The 7,255-nt window shown below is 38.7% G+C and overlaps 1 pseudogene; it reads left to right on the top strand.

Moving 5' to 3' along the window:
- The first annotated feature begins 1,169 nt into the window (after positions 1 to 1,169).
- LOC105923052 lies at positions 1,170 to 5,366 on the top strand (annotated as a pseudogene).
- Positions 5,367 to 7,255: the final 1,889 nt, after the last annotated feature.

Below are 7,255 nucleotides of genomic sequence, written 5' to 3'. Positions count from 1 at the left end.
TCATTTATACACCTACACTGTGTAGTTTCTAACTGCATGCTTTATGTTTGTGTGCGTTTGTATGTCCTTTGTAGATAACCTGAAAAACAACCTCAGTGAAAATCGTGACAACTAAAGGAATCATGTCTTTTCTTTTCATTCTGCAACTTCTCTTTCTTTCTTTTCACTTCAAATCCTCTCTGGCTTATTCACTAAAGAATTGCACAATACTTTATCAGGACGAACCCACCGCTAAAGCTTCTCTGGACTGTGCTGACAGGAAACTTGAGACTGTCCCTGATGATATTCCCAAAGATGTTGTTTCACTTCAGTTGTGGAACAACCTGCTTGAAAAAATTAACAAAGAAGATTTTTGTGGAATGTCAAAGCTGATAAGTCTGGATCTAACATACAACAAAATTGATTTTGTGGAAGACGGATCTTTTTCCAATTTGATTTCATTGAACACACTTAGCTTGGCATATAACAGACTAACCAATGTAACAAATAACATGTTCCAGAGTTTGTACAACCTTGTTGTACTTGACCTAAGGGGTAACCTGATTCAGTTCATTCATGAAATAGCCATCCAGGACCTTATCAGATTGAAAACTCTTGATTTAAGTTTGAATAACATCAGAGAAATTGTTGACATTAAACCCCTCTTTCAGTTACCCATGATACAGAAGCTTAGCCTTGATTGCAATCAGCTTTCTTCTTTTGAGACCAAAGACCTGCCATTGAATTTCTCCTCAACTCTTGAAGACTTGAGTATTTCTAGTCCTAACCTAAAATTAAGTATCACCACACCAATCTTTTCTCACATCCAAAATATAGCATTTACTCCTTGTAGACAAAATTCTAACCTTACATGGATAATACCTGACAAAACGTTTTTGAGGAACATAACACAGTTTTGTCTTGAGCAGCAAATACGTTCCTTTGAAGACATGGAACACATCTTGCAGAGTCTTGAATCACTGAGTCACCTAAGACTAAATTACTTAAATGAGCAGGTAAGAGCCAGAGTGCTGACTACAATCTGTAAAATACCAACACTAAGACGGCTTGATTTGTCTAATAATGTTTTTGCCCATTTTACTTTGAAACTGTCGCCATGCTTTGACCTCACGGAGCTCGACTTGTCCAGTACTTACATAACTGAACTGCCAAAAGGATCAATACACTCAATGAAGAAACTGCAGTCCCTGGATATGAGTAACAACGAGCTCACCACGATTCCATACGACATAAGAACCCTTTCTTCTCTTGAGATCCTTAGCTTAGAGGTCAATGCCATCACTGAGTTGACCTGTGAAGACTTTTTGAACACAACACATCTCAAAGAGCTTTCCCTATTTTTAAATCATATTACCAAACTGCCTGAGTGTGTCTTTCAACACCTTACTGAGCTAAAGATCTTAAATGTTGCTCAAAATATGCTACAGACATTTGGAGACACATTCAAAATTGCCCTGCATAAACTTGAAACTTTGGAAATAAGTAATCATTTTGTAACTGTATTTAACTCAGGAGATTTTAAGGGTTTAAATTCATTAAAATATTTAGGTTTTCAGTCGACCCACATTCTGAAGTTGGAAGAACAAATATTTAATGGATTAAAAAACCTTGAAAGTCTTTCTGCAACACTTAGTAGTTATGAACTTAATTTCAGGGAATTACAGCATTTGGAAAACCTTAAAATATACTTCAATTCAGCCTTTCCTTTGAAAAGTTTTCAACTAAACAGTCCTAAAGAATTCATCCAATTAAGATCTTTGAAAAGTTTAACTGTCATCTCGGTTGATATTGTCAGGGGCGCTGATCCTCAAACAACAGTTCTTCGTGCTATGAACCATTTGGAATATTTCAGAGCAGTGAATGTTTACAGACAAGGCTCCAGATGTAGCCACATTCCAGTTCAACCCCAAACTCAAGACACTGATCTTTGCAAAGGCTGATTTTCCAGAGCTGGAATATAAATTGTTTCTGCCAATTCAGAACTTGCAAATTACTGAGTCTAAGCTGAAGTCTTTAGATTTTTTGGTGCAGGCTAATCTTTCTGAACTCAGATATCTGAAACTAACTGACAATGGGCTTGTTAGAGTCAACGAAACAGTCTTCCAGTCGGTTCCCTCTCTAATATATTTGGACCTAAGCAACAATACGTTCACCTGTGACTGCTCAAACTCAGGCTTCATCTACTGGATAAAGAACAATAAGCAAACACAAGTGGTAAATGCACATCAATATAAATGTGCATTTCCTCTGGAGAAACGAGGAACTTTGTTATTAGACTTTGATATACAGTCCTGTTGGGATGATGGCAGGTTTCTCTGCTTCATATTTAGCACCTGTCTGGTACTTCTAACTCTCCTTACATCCTTCATCTACAACTTCCTGAGGTGGCATCTCATCTACACATTCCACCTCTTCCTGGCCTTTCTTTACGACACCAGGAAGAGGAGGAAGGGAGACCCTCATCAGTTTGATGCCTTTGTGTCCTACAACATCCACGATGAGGACTGGGTTTACAGAGAGATGCTTCCTGTTTTAGAGAGAGAGCAGGGCTGGAAACTCTGTCTGCACCACAGAGACTTTCAACCAGGTAACGTATGGCTATGTGAAGCACCTAGGGTGAAGAGTCTGGGTGTCATCCTGGATAGTACTCTATCCTTCACCTCTCACATCAATGGATGTCATTGATGTGAGACCCGTTCTGCCTTCTTTCATCTACACAACGTTATTTGCCTTCATCCCTCCCTTTCCCCCCTTAGGGCATTCATGCTTATCCATAGCATTGTCCATACGTGCATTGACTAGTGTAACTCTCTTCTCTTTGGCGTTCCCCAAAAATTCCTCCATAAGCTACAAGTGGGTGAGAATTCGGCTGTTGCATTTTTACTAAAACCCCACAATTTCATCACATCACCCCAATCCTACAGCACTTCCACCGGCACATGATTCGATTCAGAATAGAATGTGAAATTGTTCTGTACACAGTCAGGGCCAACCACAAACTTGAGTCCCCCTACCTTTCTGATCTTCCTCACATAGCTACTCCTTCCCACATCCTTAGATCCTCTTCTGCAACTGATACACAGGACAAACAACCATTGTCACACACACCTAACGAGAATGTAGAGAGGCCAATTAACCTAACAGTCATGCTTTTGGACTGTGGGTGGCATACCCGGAGAGAACCCACACATGCACAAGGAGAACATGCACAACATGCAAACTCCATGCAGAAACACCCAGGCAAGGGTAGGACTTCAACACAGGACCTTCTTGCTGAATGCAAACAGTGCTACCCACTGTTCCACTGTGCATGCCCATTTAATGGGCAATTGTAGCAATTGTTTGCTATTTTTATTGCCTCTTTCTTTGGTTGTATCAACAGATTTATTGTTTGTAAAAAATACATTCACAAAACTAAAAAAAACACCACCAACACAAGAGAATTTCCCCCAGGTTTCCAAATGCTAATCATTTTGAAACATACGTTCAGCTCTGTGTTAAAAACTCTCCCAAATCTGAATTTATTATTTCCTACAAAGCAGGGGTAAACTTTGATACATGCCAGTAGGCAGAAAGCTTGTATAGCTTTTACCAAATACAAACAACTCCGACCTTGTGTTGTCCAGTTATATTTATTCAGTCCAGGGGACTGTGCCCTACACATTTTATCTGCTAAAAAATGCTATCCCTATCTAACTGTGTAATTCTGTTTAAGAGTAAGTAATTTCACTTTTAATATACCAAATCTGTTGTATCTGCAGGTAAACCAATCATAGAGAACATCACTGACGCAATCTATGGCAGCAGGAAGACCATCTGTGTGATCAGCCGCCATTACCTCCAGAGTGAATGGTGCTCCAGAGAGATCCAGATGGCCAGGTTCGGACAATTGAGTGAAACATATTGTAGCCTTTGTTTTATAAAATCTGAATTTCTTACCCTGTGAATGTGCAGGTTATTGCATTCCCTCCTCAGCAGCCATCAAGAGCTGCAGAGACTTCTTCAATTTATTTAAGTCAGGAGTGTGGAGGCAGAGAAAGACTTAAAACATGCAGGACAGTGGGTTCCATGGACCAGGATTGAAAACTACTGCTGCATAGAAAAAATGCTAAATATGCCACTGTCTTAAGAGAGTGGCGTCAAACTCAAATTCTCAAGGACCAGTGTCCTGCAACTTGTAGATGTGTCTCTTACCTTTAACACTTGATTTAAATGGCTAAATTCTCTTACTGGCCTGCAGTCAAGCTTTGCAGAGCTCTCCTATTGAGTGCATATTGGAGCCAGGACTGGAGTTTGAGACCAGTAGTTTAAGAGGTAGACAACTAAACACACAGCAATAGATGTAGTCAGTAGCAGGGTGGCTATAGGGAGAGCAGGGAGGATTCCCGAACAGCTGGTCTGTTTCAGGACAAATCAGCTTGTGGACAAAATGTTTTTTGTCTTCTTTTTTCTTCCCCATAAAACACAAGTGTGTTGCTGCCTGGGCGTATAGTGAAAGGAGTGAGGAGGGAAAGACAAATGAGGAGGACAGGTAGGAGGAGGAGTACAGTGCCACAGGGCAGGGCTGGGTTGGATTGGTAACTAATAATTTATTTTAAACCTCTTTAAATGTGAGTATCGTAGTCCAAACCTAGCCTTTTTGACATCTTAAATGAAATCTTAAACGCTAGAAATTTTTAATTTTAGATCTAGCTTGTATTTCAGGCTATAGCTTTGGTTTTTGTTCCTTATTATTTGCGTTGATTTTTACGATAATCTGCTTGTTTAGTAAACTGTTATAAAATGATTTTTTTTTCTTACTACCACTAAATACATACACAGAGTTTTAATACCTGAAAAGGTGTTTTTATACTGCAAATAAAGTGTTTATGTCAAAATTATGGTTCCATTGGTGTCCGTTGACCCAGCAAATAAAAGGCCTCTCAAAACCAGGCTACCGCGCTGAATTTTAACTCCAGCCCACTCCTGGTGGTAGTAAAAGTAATAATTGTCGTACTAGTAGGAGTAGAGCTGTTTCCTTGTGATAATGGATAACATTTAAAGTTTTGCTTGTTATATTATTTATTTGAATTCAGCTGCACTAGCAATACTTTCTTCCTTTGTCTGACTTGTGCAGTTTCCGTCTGTTTGACGAGCAGAAGGATGTGCTAATCCTGCTGTTTCTGGAGGAGATACCTACCCATCATTTGTCTCCATACTACCGTATGAGGAAGCTGGTGAAGAAGCGCACCTATCTGAGCTGGCCTCAGGCTGCACAACATCCAGGAGTCTTCTGGCAGAACGTCCAGAGAGCCCTGCAGACCGGAGACGCTCCCACTGAGAACATGGACCTGCTGACTGGGCCGGCAGGATGCTGAGAGCAGTAAAATGGCTGTAAAATCACCGGTAGCAAATTCCACAGTCTAAAAAAAGTGCAACTAGGAGGAAAAATAGTGCAAAATATCATGTCCTGAATAAAGTTGTATTTAAGCCTATCCCATCAAAATGAGTGCAGCATTCATCTGCTACAATTATTTTTTTTAATCATATTAACCTGGGCAAAAAACGGCACAGAAACAGATAAAAAACTGCCCCTCTTTTCCACTGTGGTAGACAGAAACCAATGCACTGTAAAACCAAAGACTTAACTGATCCAAATATATTTTTTACCAAAAACAGCAACAAACAACTCATCCTTTTGCTGGATCTCTGAGAGAGAAGCCTAGTTCTTGTTATTATTTTTTTTTTTCAAATTTACAACAATAAATGTTCAAATCTGGTAACATTACAATTTTATAAATTGTTTTTGTCATAGTGCAAACTAGACAGAATTATCACACAAGTGGACTAAAGAGATACAGTTGTATCCTCTAAAAAACTAAATTTGTCTTAACTTTTTGTCTTTCATTTTGATTCCTTGAATTACAGGATCATTATATGTTATTATTTACAAATGATAGCTTGCCTTTAATTACTTGCTCAATGTAATTTAACATTTACTGTACATAAGATGAAATCATCACCTTGTTTCACTTTTGTTTTCACTTTTGCATGTTTATGGTTGCTTAAGTTTGCAACTGATCTTTGATTTGTTTTCTTGTAACTCAACATTCCAGAGGATTATTTACAAAGACACTCATTTGAAAAATAAAAATGGAGCAAGTTATTTAACTTAACTGTTTAAAAAACAATTTCTTTGCTTTTCAAGTAATATTTTCTCCATCCATCCAACCATTTTCTGACCCGCTTAATCCCTCACGGGGTTGCTGATGCCTATGTCCAGCGTTCACTGGGCGAGAGGCGGGGTAATCTCTCAAATTCTTAATTCATCTTTTCTATTATATTTGTGGTTGTTTTTACATTTTGTCATGTATGCATTCATCTACCAAGAACTGACCTAAGCTTTTGTCCAGTACAGATTTCCCCTAAATATGTCAAATAGATTAGCATAAAACCTACTTGTCTATCAAACAGTTTGTTGTTTCAGTCAACAGTTTGTTGCTTGTTTCAATAAGAAACAAGAATTAAATGATGCTGAGATGTATTTTATAAATGTTAATTTTTAGAAAAACAAATACATTAGAAAGTATGGTGATGTATTACACAACCAGGTGGCTTACAGCTGATACCCTGTATTGTAGTTAATTTCTCAGGAATTCTAACAAACTTCTGCAGACTGTCAAAAATTATTTCAACAAAACTCATTGTTATGTATGGGTTACACAGTGGCACATCTGATGTCACTGTTTTCTGCAGCAAGTAGGTCCTGGGTTTGAATCCCAGCCTGGGGTCTCTCTGCATGTAGTTTGCATGTGTGGGTTCTCTCTGAGTAATGTGGCTTCGTCACACAGTCCAAAAACATGACAATAAGCTGTGACGTCTCTGCATTGGGGGCCATTGGGGCCTGGCTCCACCAGATGTCGCAGTGGAGCTCTTTGTTTCCAGTAATCAGTGGAACTTGATCGTTCTTTGTAGAGTAGTATTGTAAAAAGGCCAGTTCCCTATAAAATGGATTTTGTAGTGTGTTTGTTTGTTTGTTTATGCTAATTTATCAGTTTAATTTAAAATTGGTCAAAGTCAGGTTGTATGCTTTACAGCAATTACTTAGAGATTAGTTGCTGCTAATAGGTGTTGAGTTTTTGTGCATGCCTGAACTTTTAATGCCAGAGACGCCACTGACAGTAAGTTATAATTGGGCTCTCTAAATTGGACTGAGATGTGATTGTATACATGTATGGTTGTTTGTCCTGTGCATCTCTGTGTTGCCTCGTGATGA

Source organism: Fundulus heteroclitus, chromosome 13 (genome assembly GCF_011125445.2).
Source record: "Fundulus heteroclitus isolate FHET01 chromosome 13, MU-UCD_Fhet_4.1, whole genome shotgun sequence".
NCBI lineage: Eukaryota > Metazoa > Chordata > Actinopteri > Cyprinodontiformes > Fundulidae > Fundulus > Fundulus heteroclitus.
Note: the sequence above shows the minus strand (reverse complement) of the source record. Positions and strands in the feature narration are given on the sequence as shown.